This window comes from Molothrus aeneus, chromosome 16 (assembly GCF_037042795.1).
Source record: "Molothrus aeneus isolate 106 chromosome 16, BPBGC_Maene_1.0, whole genome shotgun sequence".
Lineage (NCBI taxonomy): Eukaryota > Metazoa > Chordata > Aves > Passeriformes > Icteridae > Molothrus > Molothrus aeneus.
In genome coordinates, this window is record NC_089661.1 from 1,293,588 (window position 1) to 1,308,314 (window position 14,727).

Consider the following 14,727-nt stretch of genomic DNA (forward strand, 5'->3'; position numbering starts at 1 on the left):
CTTGTTTTAATTGGGCTGCCTCCCTGCTGTGTATCAGCCCCCCCCCCCAATCCCCACTACCCAACTGCAAGGTTTCACTGATTTCTGCACATCCACCCAAAGTGGATCCCTGGCACATCCCCTCTCATTTCCTGCTATTCAAGCAGTTAATTTGTAACAAATCTGATTTTCTGGCTAAATGAAAGCCACACGATGTGAGGGGAAGAGCACTTCCGATACCATCAGCTCAGTCTATCTGGAGCCATCAGTCATCCCACACCTGTGGTGTCTCTGGCTCTTCTGCCCCATCCTGGGAGCAAAGGCACAGGGGATGCAACTCTGACACCTACTAGAAGAAAAAAACTGTCTCTTACCTCAAAACCTCAGGTTCTATCATGATAAAATAGGTAAGTAAAGGCAAGATGGGTAGAACAGCCCCTCAATGCAGGCTGAGCCAAGCAGAGGAAGGATGCTCAGGCATCAGTAGCCTTTTTGCCCCTTGAGTTGGGTTAAACTGCCACATAAAGCAGTTCCACAGCCTGGTTCAAGATCACTTCCTCAAGCTGGTAAAGCAGAACCCTTGGCTTCCTCCTGCTGCCCATGGAAATGCCAGTTTTAGCTCATCCCAAGAGGAGGCAGACATGCCTGCTACTGTCCCAGCCCGTCTCCAGGAGCCAGAACAGGCAGCTGTGCTCTGCAGGGAGGGGAAAGGCTGGGAGCCCTGCTTTAGAACCTGCAGTAAAACCCCACTCTGGGTGGAGTTGGGAGAGGAAGGGAGCTATAAATAGGTGGAGGATAACCTAGCTAAGTCGGAGTGATCTCCGAGACTGTCTGGTCTAACTGGGCTGCTTGGCTGTGAGTGCTGCGTGAAATCGGATTTCTCCAGGCAAAGCAGTAAATCCTTCTCCTCAGGGTCATCCTCATGCCAGGTGAGAGCAGCCAATGAGTGATACTGAAGGGGGAGTGTTGCCCAAAGGTGGGGAGAGGGTGAACCAGTCTGAGAACATGAGTGGCAGCAGCGTTCCAGCCCAATGCAAAGCACGTACGTGCTCACCATGCCGAGCCTGAAACGCCTTTGGCCAACACTAAGCAAATGAGGAGCCTCCAAGAAGTCAAGGTGAGAATGGAAACTGCACCCCAGAAAGGAAAGAGTCAATTAAAGAAGAAGAAAGCCACCCTGGAAGCACTCAGCCTTATTTTTGAGGAATTTCTGCCAGTGGGCAGGAGCTGCCCCACCTGCAGGCACGTGGCTGAACAGGGGAGGCTTCAGTCACTAAAAGGGAGCAAACTGCCAAGAGTTCCTCTGTCTTGGCAGGAGGGAGCAGGATTTTTCCCCTAATTAACAAAGCACTGCTTCCACCTATCTAATCTAGAGAGGAAGCAACAATGCGAACAGATTGAAGTGTCTTGAGAAGGGTGGATCTCACTCATGGAAATTAACAGTTAAGCACCTTAGCAAGATGCTGAGTTTGGATTTTGGTTTTCTGCCCCTCGCAGCTGCAATAATTACCAGGTTTGAACTGATGCTGGGTAACTGCTCCCAAAATATCACTTCCAAAATGAAACCAGGTTTGATCTCACCAGCCCCAAGCTGAGTAAGATCTCAGCTGCTTATCCTGCTCTGTGCTACATGATGCAGACCCTCCCTCAAACTCTCCACCAGACCCTGGGCAGCAGGCATGTACAGAGTGTGCAGGACAGCAAAGCTGTCCCGTGGAGCTCCTCCTGCTGCCAGGACAGCCTGGATGCTTCCACATAACTTTATTCCTCCACACCAGTGAGCAGTGCTGACCCTTGGGCCCCAGCTCTCGTGTCACAGCAGAGCAGGCAGGAAGGGTGGGGATCTACCCAACCCCCTTTCCTTCCCTCCAGTTTCAAAGTAAGTTTTGGCTCTGAAGAGAGAGAGAAAAAAAAGGGAACTAGCCCATGTGTTTCAATGCATCTAGGAAGTTGCAGGATCAACTTTTCCTAGCATCAGCCTCAAACTCTTCCCTTTGGCACGCAGCAGGAAGAAGAGAAAGAGGTCCCTGGAGCTGCTGCAGCCACTGAGGAAACCAGGGAGGCAGACTCACCCCAGCTGGTCCCACGTGCAGCAGCCCCTGTTGGTGATGGGATACCCCCACACTCCTTTTCCTAGTGATTTATTGATCCATGTGGCACGAGCCAGCTTTGCTCCTGCTTGAATTTTCCAGCCTCCCTTGGTTCTCAGCCTTGGAAACTCAGGGACAAGACTTTGCCACTTCATTAATTCCTCCACTCCTCCAGCCTATAAATCAAGTCAATTCTGAGCTACTCCCTTGCTCCAAGGAAGATCCAGGAATGAAAATACCATCAGACATACTGAGCTCCAGACAGCTCTGGTCTGAGGTGAGGGCCAGCAGCTGGCCCAGGAGAAGGATCACCATGTACCTGAGGGAAACAAATCCCTCAAAGCTGTGCCCAGAGGAAGCTGCAGGAGACTTTCTTCTAAGATTGAAGGTGAAGTACCAGCCCTTCTCCTCCCTCTGCTGTGTGAGCTCCTCTGCCTGGGGGCTGACTAAGATCCACAGAATGTCCTGAGTTGGAAGGGACCCATAAGGATCTTAAGTCCAACTCCTGGCCCTGCACCAGGACTCCTCAACAATCCCATCCCATGCCTGAGAGCATTGTCCAAACACTCCTGGAGCTCTGGCAGCCTCGGGGCCATGACCATTCCCAGGGGATCCAGATGTGCTGGGACCTGGTACCACCATCACCAGCAAAGGAGGAGCTCTCTGCCTTCAGTCTCATGTCAGCTGCTGCTGGCAGGGAGAAGCCAGGGCTCCTGAAGAGCTCTCACTGTCCAGTGCCCACACACAGCCCTGGAGGAGCAGCCTCCTCCCTGGGGACTGCAGGATGTGACTCACACCCTTAAACACCAAGGACAGCTGGAGGAACCAGGGCTGCATGGGGACATTGAGCTGGAAGAGAGCACTTCAGGCATCCTGGAGGAATGGCCAAGCCTTGGCCTCCCACCAATGCTGCCTTCATGCACAGCAGATCTGCCCTGAAGGAGGCACATGGGAATGGTGTGCAGGGCTGGAAGGTGCATAGCACGAGATGTGGCAGCCTAAGGAGTGCCAGAGCAGGTTGGGATAACTAAGAATGCAGAGGGGAGTGTCTGATGGTGTTATGCTAGCCAAGGAAGGGAAAGGAGCTCAAGCATTTGTGTGATCTAGCCAGCCCCCGCTCCAGGCAGAGTGGCAGGACTTGAGGATGTGCAAAACCAGGCACCAGCAGCAAAAAGAGAATGGCTGGAATTCACCAGGCTGACATGACCCTGAGAAAGAAGTAACCCCAGGAGAGGAAGTGAAAAATCCTCTCTCTTTCCACAAGGCAGCAGGGGAAAACCAGACAAGCAACAAGACACCCAGCTCAGGCAGACACAGCACTGAAAGCCAAGCTGCAAACGCCGACCCAACGAGAGCTCCACGGCTCAAGTGCAGCAGGAGAGCTGGAACACTCTGTGCTGAGCAGGTGTCCTGCACACAGCTGGGGACAAGACAAAGTTTTGCTGTTCTTTCTCCCTGCCCTCATCTGCCAAGCCAGCCCAAGTGCTGCAGTCTTGGCAGGAAATGAAGGTGTCAGCAAGTTCCAATTCCTTGCAAAGCTTCTAACAGGGAGGGGTGGGAAGGCACCTCCAAGGACAGACTGAGGCAGGGGTACAGCTGGAGGGATGGGACAGTGGTTGGCACATTCAGCTGGGATGGGGAAGGCTTTTCCAGCCCTTGTGTTCCACACAGAGCTCCCCAAGGCTTTGTGACTCAGAAAGCTCTGCCTTATCTGCCAGGGCCAAGGAGTCTTGAGGTGTGCAAGGCACGAGGATGACAGGCAGTGTGCAAGCACTGCAGATGGGAGGACACAGAAAAGGGAGAGAAGGGTGAAACTCACCCACCCAAATGTTTGTTCTGGGGCAGAGGGCTGAGGGAAGAGAGTCAGATATTCTGGCCTTGCAGGAAACTGAGGGGACAGGAAGCTTTAAGTGAGCTGTTTTCCAGGTCTTGGTGAGAAATAAGAGCAGTACACCACTTGCAGAGATATCCCCAGCTGAAGTGAACTGTCTGGAAGCAGATTTCCAGATGGGCTATTAATGAGGTAACAAGATAATTGAACCTGGAGTCCCAGAGCAGCACAGAACAGGATCTCACACTCCATGCTACAAAGTCCAGAACAGCAGCACAGGTCTCTGGCCACAGACACCAATATGCAAAGGTAAGCTTGAGGGTCTTTACCTTCTTTCAGCTGCTTTGACACTGGTTCTGGCCCAACTTTAGCCCAGAAGAAACTCATACACAGCAGCTGAATTGGGCTAAGCTGCATTTAATGCCCAGCACTGACTCTTTGTAAGTCTGCAGGCAGAGGAAGGTGTCTGAAGTGTGAAGTGAAAGATTGATAGGAAAAGCAGATGTATTGCAGAGCCAGCTTGGCCACACAGCAACTACCATCCAAGTCTGAACAAAGTTTCCTCTCCTCCCTTGCACTGGACACTGTAAAGCAGTGACAGATAATCCAGGGAGCTCCTGGCAATCTATCCCGGTCACTTTGAGAGAGGGGATTACACAGATCTGAAAGGGCAATCAGCATCTTAATCACAAACTGGAGGGAGAACAAGAGGAGAAGCAGGAAGGATTTTTCAAAATAAGGGTTAACTTCAAACCTCATCTCCACTGACAACTGCAAAGCAGTTTCTGAACAGCGTGAAAATGGCAACAAGGGCACTGCTGCAGAAGGGTCTGAGTGCACACACGTTTAAGAAAACCCACACAACGAACTCCCTCCAAGCCCAGGGCTCCATTAAGTCAATTAACACTGCTCCATTGAAGTGCAGCGAGCCGCGTGTGTCCCGCAATTCGCGGCCAATTGTGGGGACTCCGGAGCTCAGCACAGCGTGGGTGGGCTGGCAGGGCCCTCCCAGCACCAGCAGCGAGGAAAAGCCACAGGGACACTCAGAGGGGAAGGAACAAAACAACACGAGCCACAGCATCCAATCCCGGGAAGCTTTACCAGCAGATCTCATTTCCAGATCTTTTCCTCCCCGTGTTTATAATCCTTGCAGCAGAGTTCTGCCATCCTACTCAGCTCACAGGCTGCCCCAGCTACAAAAGATGTCAGGCTGAAAAATCACCTCGACAGACTGCCTGCTGAGACCAGTTGTATTATAAAAACAGGAAGCTCTTGCCTGCCTGCTCCCAATATGCTGTGGATTGAATGGGAAGGAGCAGACGCAGGGATGCTTTGCAAGAAGAGCACACACATGGGACTCTTGCCAGGAAAAATGCATCTTGAGTAACACATGTGCTCTTAGTTTCCTCTTTTTTCTGAAAGGTTTAACTACACTCTGAGCTACCCAGCAGCAATAAACCACTTTTTTCCCCTCTTTCTCACTTATAGCAGAGTGTTGCTTGGTAAACAGCAGATCTTCCTGTCTGAGGCTGTGCCAGCCTGTGCTGAACAGAACTGTTGTTATTGCACATTCACAGCTAGAGATAAACATGAATAAGAGCCACGAGTAAGAGCCAGGCACTGGTTCTTCAACACACTGCTTTATCAGCTTCACCTTGATTCAAATGTTTCTGACATCTCTCCCTCCTGAAGGGGCAAGGTGGCACAAGTAGCAAGGACAAACATTAAAAAAGAAAAGACAGAAATGACAGCAGCACATAAAGTGCTCTTCTGTACTCGCTAACATTCACAAACTGTGCAGCTCACAGCTCCACCTGCACTTGCAACACTCAAAAGCACAACAAGGAAACAAATGGGCCCAGCCAACCCAAGCTGCCCAAATGGGAAAACAAAACAGCCTTCAGCACATTTCTCAGGACAAATCTCCAACCAGAGCCACAACTGCTGCAGGACAAAAAGGTTACAGAGAACCAGAGAAGGAAAAAAATCTGCAAGTCATCATCTCATCTGCAAGCTAACACTCTGCAATGACACAGGCACAGCAAACCAACCCAGGAAAAGTGGACACTGGAAGTTGAGGAGGGTTTCTAACCTTTCCAAGAGCAGAACTCTGGACCAGCTGCTCCAGAAGCACTGGGGAAAAAAGCACAACATGAGTTCCAATAATTAGTTCCTGGACAAGTTCACGACCTGCATGAGATGACTGCCCATCTTCAGCAGCATTGAACTGGACTTGATGACCCATGAAGTTCCTTCCCCCCCATCACTCAGCAATCCAAATTCATAGAGGCCCAGACATAGCACAGACACAAGGTCATTCCCAAAAGGACAGCAGGGATTGTATCTTCAGATCATGCTAAGTTGACAGATAAGCAGATGAAGGGCTGGCCACTGCAGAAGGGAGGGGAAGAGAATTGCAGCAAGAAACAGTCTCACAGCCAGTGAAAACTCAGGGCACAGACTTGGAAAGCAAAGCCTGAGAGGCAGGAGGTGGAGATGTCCCCTGAGCACACTGTCCCCAGACAGTCCAGTCACAGCTTTAATTCTAACACAGATTACACAGACAGTAAATATATCATTTGCCCAAGACACATCCAGTTGCATCCCTCCCTAGAGATAGCTCCAGTCCACACTGCAGTGCCCTGCCCAAGCCACACAGGCAGCAGCACCTGGCTGTCTCCTTCTGCCATTTTAATGCAATTTGGCCTTTTCTGGCTTTCATCAGGCACCACGTCCCAATTTCCAACCAACTGGCCTAGATTTAAGCCAACACATCTCTAGCTGTGCCTCAGGCAAGCACAGAGGTGGAAGAAGCCTGTCAGACAATGGTGCCATTTGGCATTTCCATCACAAACAACCAAGAGATAAAAGCACAATAATTGCTGAGACCTGCACAAGAGGCCCCTGCCTTCCCCAGGAGCACAGGGAACTGGGAGAGAACAGGGAGGTGGGACAGACTCAGGGGGCAGAGAGGAAGTTCCTCATCTAGAATCAGAATCACACAATGGTTTGAGTTGGAGGGAACCTTAAAGCCCATCTCCCACCACCCCCTGCCATCTTCCACTATCCCAGGCTGCTTCAAGTTCCATCCAACCTGGCCTTGAACACTTCCAGGAATGGAGCAGCCACAGCTTCCCTGAGCAACAGGGCAGCACAGCTCAGCACAATCATTTAATAATAAAGCACCACATTACTGCTCACCACCTCTTCACCTCCAGATGACACCTGAAAAACACACCAATCCTTCTGCACACTGACGTGGCAGCCATGCCATTGCTTCTGTTAGGAGATCATCCTGCATTGAAATTACAGGTGTGGAATAACACCTGGCACAAGGGAGTAATACAAACAAAACAGTGCCTGAGACCACCACAACCCTCCCCTCTCCTCACCAGAGTAGCTTTACTGGCTCACTGTCTCCATCACAAGTGGCTCCTCTTCAGCTACACCAGTACAGCTGCAATTGTAGGATGTGTTCAATTACACACATCTTAAGCAATATTTTCTGGGAACAGTCATTTGAACAAACACCATGGTCACATGAGGAAAAGGCTGTACTCTGAGAGGGCTGAAACACAATGCAGATGGCTTGAGTAATGGTGGAGCAAAGCCAGCCAGCCACACGAGGTACCTCCAGCATGAGGAGGGAGCTGAGCTTTAACCAAGGGCTGCTGGCTGCATCCCGAACCAAAAGGGCAGATGGAGAGGAGATCATGTTACTGGAGCCACTCCCACATGCCTTGCAAGACACATCCACAGGCCTGAGCCTTGTGTGGTGCTGCAGACCCTCCAGCAGGCTTTGCTTGCTAAGACATGGCAAGGTCAGGCAACAGGAACAAGGGCAGGAGCTTTTGGAAGACATTCCAAGGCTGTCTCAAAACAGATCCAAGAGCAGGAACACCACCTCATCCTTTCAGCCATGAGAAGGAGCCATGGTGGAGATCTGACCAACACCTGCCTGGTGACAGTCACCACTCAAACAGCAGAGGGCTCATAGCCCAGCTTCACCAAAGCCATGAGAGGTTCCTGCAGACCTTCTGCTGTGGCTGGGCATCAACAGCACATAAAGATTCCAGCTAGGCCATAAACAACCAGCCAGGCCAGATGGGCCACCACACAGCAAGCACCAGTGTCCATCTGATTAATCCAAAGCCCCAGCCTGGATGAGGCCACATCAACCTGGATCATCTGAATCCAAGGAAACACCATCACACACTGCAAATGTATCCTGATGGTCCAAGATCAGACTGGCTTCCCAGCACCTCATCCTGCCTCCTGAGCAGCCCAGGCACACAAGGCACAACAGTCACCTCTCTGTCCCAGGGGACTGGGAACTGCCACAGCTCTGTGGTTACTGCAGGTAAACCCATGCAGTTTCTGCATTTACTGCCCTGTCCTTGCACTGCCTCAAACACACCCTGGGACAGCCACGTGAGATTAAGATTGCAAGGTGCTGGAAGACCCCACAATTTCTCTTCCACTTTCACAGTTCCTTCTTCACCATGAGGAAACCAGAGGATATTGGTATCCCCACCCATTTAAGCACGTAGCCTTCACACAGCCAGCACAGAAACACTCAAAGGAGGAATTCAAACAAGGAAGAAAGACAAGAACGAGAGGCATGAGAGACACGAAGCAGGGTAACTGTGCTCACAAACCAGAGGAGAGAAGGTCTCCTTCCTTCCAGCCCCTCCCAGCCCAGCCCAGTGCCAGCTGAATCAGAAAAGCCTCTCACCCAACACGATTCCTGCTTGGCAGGTGCAGTGCCTGTCGCTGTAGGGTCAGCCTGGTGTCCTGCTGCTGGCACCCGCTGAGTGGCCTGGCTGGAGGAGCATGCTAGAAGGTCCCTGCACCGAGCACTGGGAGCACACCGAGCCTGGAAGGAGCAGCTGCTGTCCCAAGCTGCTGGACAGAGTGAAAAACGGCACGTAAGAATAGATGACTGCTGAGACTCCGGGCCCATCAGCATGGCACCAGCAGAGACAACCAACCTCACATTTTTGGTCCCTCAATCAGCATCCCCTTGAACTTCAGCTTGCAGAGCTCCCCACGACATCCAGCTGGAGCTTGGTCCCCCCTGGAGACAGCTTTTGGGTCAGCTCAAACTCTTCACTCGTGCTCTCAGAACCTTTGGCTGTGACTTTACAGTTCCGTGCCCACCACTGGCCTCCCTCCCTGCCGGTGGCTGCTGCTCAGCATCCTGGTGGGGGCTGTCATCAGAGCAGGGAATGGCACACCTCAGGAGCACAGCAGGATGGGGCACAGCAGGATCACATGGAGGAGGACTCTGGACAGCTCTCGACAATTAGCAACAGGGCAGGATCTCCCGAGGGGCCGGATGGGAACGCAGCGATGTCTGGCGGGGCACGCTGCCTGAATGTTCAAATACAGAAACAGATGTTAATTACTCTGCATAGCCAGGACATCATTACCAGCTACATCTCCTGGAGATTCTGAAGTACAAATTCCTCTGATTATGCCAAACATGCCCATCCCACCCCCAGAAGCCATGACGTTTGAGTAGTTGCCTCAGCAAACCTCCCTCCTCTGAGATATTTCCCCTTCCTCCTTCATACTCTGTGCTCTCAAAACAACCTGTTTTAATGAAATTCCTGCTTTGGGGAAGTGCTGTCTCCTTTGGGACAGGCTTTTAGCAGATGGTGGCAACGAGAACCCTTGTCCCTAAGTGTCTGGCTCTCCAGCACACTCTCACTTCCTCTATTTTAGGTTGGGGAGGGAGGACAGAAATAAGGATTCAGCTGGCACCATGTGATCAGTGAGCCTCTTTAGCAGCATGGCAGAGCAAGGCACCCCATTCTGCCCCCTCACCTTGCTCACCATCCCCACAGCCACACCATCAGATGCAGTGTGATACCCCTGGGGTAGGTGATGGTGAATTCACAAAGAGCTTTTCTCTTCCAGCACTTTCCAGCACTGACAATTCCAGGCAGTGGGGAGAAGGTGCCCTGTGGTGAACACTTGGACAGGTGCTGCTAACAGAACCAGGGCAGCAGAGGGAGGGTGTACAGAATGGGCCAGGAACACCCCTCAGGACCAGTAATGAGTAAATAAAGGACTGATTCAGGAACCCTTCAGGCTCAAAGGGACCACCCTGATCCTTTTAGCCCAAGGGTCTGTGCAGCTACACAGGGAATTCCAGGCCCACAGCCCCTCCAAGGCACTCAGTGAGCTGCTCCTGCACTGAAAGGCAGTGAGACCAACACCAGCAGACAGAGCACCCCCCAAGTGCCACATCACATCAGTATCCTTGCACATTCCATGGGATAGGAAGGGAAAGCACTCAGCTCCCAGCAGCTCAGCACAGACCTGCTGGCCAGGGCTGGAATTCCAAGGACTTCCCGAGCTCTGCCTGCTGGCCAGAGTCTGCAGGAAGCAGATTGACAAGGGGCAAGCTGGAGAGCAAGACCTTGAGCACACCAGTGCTGCAGCCTCTGTGGATTGTGCATGGCCACAGCAGAGGACACAGCTCAGCACACAAAGACCCTGGTGCTGTGCTCCCACTTCCACAGACCAGCACAAACACAGGGGATTTGCTGCCAACAAAGCTGTCCATGAGTAACTTTCTCTGCAAACCTTTTTGTTACAGAAGCAGAAGGACACAAGTTGGGAAGCTGCCTGTGATATCCTCAGTAAACTGAAATCACCTGGGCTGGGACTGGGAACAAGATGCTGAAGGGGAAACTTTGGTGCCACTGGAAGCATCACATTAGAAATGGAGCTGGGCAGCATCACTGGAGGAGGACAACAGCTTTTTGTAAGCTCTTGGTCTCTATTTCACCAAGTTGAGAATGCACTGATAACCCTGAGGTTATCAGGGCTGCTCACGCCAGGGCTGGGGCAGGACACCAGCTCAGTCCCCTGACACTGTGTCACTGCCACCATCCCTGGTGCTGAGCCTGCTCAGGCCCACAGCATTTCCTACAAAAGGGGCTGCAACTGCAGCGACAGAAAAGCTCTTTCTTTTTATATGAACACTCATTAGAGTTTACACCGTTGGCAAAGTGTGGAGGCACGCATTTGTGGAGGAACAGAGATATGGTTCCAACACTGGTTTTAATGTGCAAGCCTAAAGACTCGGCTTCAGTTTTTAGAAATCAAACTTGATCATCTCAAGCTGGCAAAAATAGCCCCATGTTCCCTTGAGTTATTTTCTTTTCAAATAGGCAGGGTACAGCACAATAGGAAATATCAGCAGTTATGTATTCAACCTCCAGAAACCCAACGGGCCAATTCCAGCAACCCACGGCAGCTTTCCAATCCTCCCTGATCTATTTGCTGGAGTTATTCTGAAAAGCAGGCTGCCCCCGAGCCATTCAGCAAACTCCACGTCCTGCTAATTACATCAATATAAATGTATTATCTTGGCTGTCAAACACGGGCTGCCTGAACAGGACAAGGCTCTGCCATGGAAATGCAGGAAAACAATTGCTCTTTCTGCTGGTGACACATTTCTCTGGATTCTATTTCCTTGCCAGGGCTCCCCCTTCTCCCTTCTGCCCAGGCACTAGGGCACCAGCGTTCTTTTCTTCCAGAGCAAGAGGAAATGGCACACAAAAACCCTCCTCATCCTTTGAGCAACTGAACAGTAACAAATTTTGGGAACACCACTGGCATTTCCTCTCAGCCAACCTGAGAGCTGCCAGCACGCAGGGAAGGGAGCTGTGAGGGCAAGAGTTAAATGTTTCTCGTGAGCAGGCAGCAGCTCTTCTGCCTCTCTTGGCTTCCTCAGCTGCCATTGCTAAACGCAAGGCAAGTGTCAACACTCCAAACAGCAAATGTGACAGAAATTCGGAGCAGCCTGCTCCTCCCTGCCCAGCCTGGTGACTGTGGCCTGGAGAGCAGGGAACCTCTCAGGAAGGCTCCAACAGCAAGCAGTGAGGTTGAGGTGAACACAGGCAGATGCAGAGGAGCAGGGAGGCAGCTCGCTTCGCTCCAGAGTGGGATTATGACGGAAAATGAGGAGGAAGCCACTGACTCACCTGTCCCACCCGCATAAGCAGCTTTCCCACTGAAGGCTGCACTGAGTGCGACCTTGATCAGAGCCCCAAGTTCCAGCAAAACAGGGGCTCACAAGATTCTCCCCAGCTCCGGGCACTGGGAGAGAGCCATGGTGGCAGGACACTGGGCTGACACACACTGTCCAAATCTGCCTCCTCTGACCGAAGGCAGCCACAGTCCCTCACTCCAGCTTCCCTCTGCTTCATAAAAATCCTCACTTGGAGAAATGCCACAGGTCTGGTCCTCTGTTCACAGGAAGGGTCAGAACAAAGCCAGAAAAAAACAAGCCTGGATTCATATGAAGCGGGAAGATGGGAGGAAAACAGCATTTCTCCACCTAGGAGCAGATGATGTTCCCAGCAGCGGGGATCAACATGACCATGGACACATAACGCAGGCTGAGTCTCTCTCTGGATCTCACATACAACCAGTACAAACCTGGAAAGCTCCCACAAAACCTCCAGGACAGAAGAGAGCAGCGTGTTTTCCACGAGTTAAAGCCAACTGCTCTCAGCTGGCTGAGGGAACACCAGGGCCATGGCCACTTCCCTCTGCAAAGCCAGCAGAATTCTGAGCAAAGATAAAGGGTGCCAGAGCAAAGATAAGGGGGGAGCAAGCAGGAGAGAGGGGCAATCAGTGCATCTGCTGAGGACATCCAGGATCCTCTGTGGGGTCATCCAGCCCTAACGCCACCACGAGACAGCTCCGAGTCTGGGCACGCCGCCTGACCTTTTTTACGTGCAACTTTAGCACTTTTGGGTTGTTTTCCAAGATTTATTCCAATTCAGGAGACACCGTGCGGGGCCCACGCCTCCAGTTCCCTTATGCACCAAGTCATCAGGCTGGAGGAGGCTGCTCTCCCTCCTGCCAAAGCAATCGGGCTCAGCAAACCCAGCCAGTCACATCAGGCCTTCAAAGGGCTCTCCAGCCATTCAACCCCTCCCGGGAAGGGAGCAATGCTGGGTCTTGCCTTCTGCCTCCAACTCTTAAAGCCTTGGATACAAACAGAAGCTGATGCAACTCAAAATGAGTTAATATCCCCACACACATAAAATCAGGGTAATTTGAATCATGCCTTGGACAGGTTATGCTCAGACAGCTCAGCCCTGCTGCGGTGCACTCAGGGGCATGAGCCAGACTGTTCAGCAGGATCTCAAAAAATGGCCAGACAAAAGCCACAAGCAGACTCTCAGAGTCACAGGCAGCCAGTCTGTCACTGCAGGTGTGCTCCACTTTAGGGAAGAGCACAGCCCTGAAGCACAAGTCCCAGGTGACAACGTGCAAAGCATGGCAAGATCTCTGCATTCAGAGCCACAGTCTGGGATATGCACCCCTCACTTCCACCTTGGCTCCCTCCAAACACATCTCCCAGTCTCCACCAGCTCTTGACTCACCCACAGCAGTGCAGCACTGTCCTGCACCAGTGCCCCAGACCACGTGCAGTGAGCAATTCCCACACAACCTTCTGTCTGACCATGGAACCCACCCAGCCACATCCCGGGCCTGCGGGCCTATGGAGAGCCAAGCTCCACTGAGATTCCCAGCTCGGAGGAAACAGTATGACATTTCAAACACAACGTTCATATTATCCCATCTCCTCTAACAGGCCCACGGATGATCACCCTCAACAGTTGTTTCCTGGTGCTTGGGGGGATGTACCCCAGGAGCAGGGAGAGGAGAGAACTCAGTAAATGGAGAGGCTGGCAAGTACAGAGCTTTTTCCATTCTCTAAGGCTCCTGCATCCAGGACCTAGAGGCTGAGATGCTTCAACTGCAAGCTGAGCTGACATGCAGCAAAATCCAGGGGTCTTGATGAGACACTGGGACCCAAGGATGTTCAAGACTCAAGGATAATAGCCAGTCAACTGATTCTAAAGGGCAAACTCGCAGAGGCATGAGAAACTCTGCATAAAGCCCTGCTCAGCCCCAGCACGGGTGTCTAAGCTGGAGGTGAGAGTGAAGAACTGCAGGACAGGCAGCCCGGGGCGCTGGGGGCTCTGCCGTGCTCCAGCCCGGAGCCGGCACTCGGCGGTGCCCCAGGCGGGGCTCCCCTGCCCGCGGCAGGACCGAGAGTTGCGATCCCGCCGCGCCGGGCGCGGGGCGACGGCAGGGCAGGCACTGCAGCCTGAGGCGGGCAGTCACGGAGCCGCCCCGTCCCCCCCGGCTGCTGCACGACCCTCAAGCCCGTTAAAGCCCCTCCGACCGTGCGGCCGGGCCGGGGGCGAGCGGTGTCCCCCGCAGCCCCCGGGTCTCTCCAAAGCCCCGAGCAAGGCGCCCCGGCCGCCGCACAGCCCCGAGCCGGGACCCGGCACCGCCCGCCCCCCCGGGCCCCCCGGCCTCCAGCCCCCGCGCGGGCCCACCGGCAACAGGTGGTGCGGGGCGGCCCGGGGGCGGCCGGGCCCAGCCGGCGCCTCCGGCCGGGAGAGCCCCGGGCGACCCCCGGCGCGGGCGGGAGCCGCGGCCCGCGGGGCTGCGGCGGGAGGCCCCGGGCGGCCGGCCCGTCCCCGCTCCCTTCCCCCGCGCCCCCGTCGCCGCTCACCTGGGAGTGGAGGCGCCGCGCTGCCGCTCCGTCCCCCCGGCCCCGCGCGTTCCCCCGGGCGGAGCAGCTCGCACCCGCTCCGGCCGCCCCGCCGGCCCTTCCTCCCGCCCGCCCGAGCCCCGCGCCCGCCCTACGCCGCCGCCGTGGCGCAGCGCCCCGTCCCGGCCGCGGGCGTGCGGCGCGGAGACAGCGCAGGGACCGTCGTGAATAGCGCGGCGGGACTACGAGCCCCGAGGGGCGCCGCGCGCAGGAAGCGGAAAGCGGCGGCC

At 53.7% G+C, this 14,727-nt stretch overlaps 1 protein-coding gene across 3 annotated transcripts in view; it reads right to left on the reverse strand.

Moving 5' to 3' along the window:
* Nucleotides 1–14,516, reverse strand: part of CAPN15 (calpain 15) — a 56,837-nt gene extending 42,321 nt beyond the window's left edge. Inside the window, exons 1-4 of one of the 3 annotated variants that reach the window (XM_066561118.1) lie at nt 14,459–14,516; nt 8,892–9,273; nt 8,636–8,802; nt 5,993–6,033 (exon numbers count right to left, since the gene is read on the reverse strand). The gene's annotated coding sequence lies outside the window, so the exon portion shown is untranslated. Of the gene's footprint in view, nt 1–5,992; nt 6,034–8,635; nt 8,806–8,891; nt 9,274–14,458 lie in introns of all 3 variants that reach the window. The other 2 variants (XM_066561120.1, XM_066561121.1) reach the window with 2 other exon arrangements.
* Nucleotides 14,517–14,727: the final 211 nt, after the last annotated feature.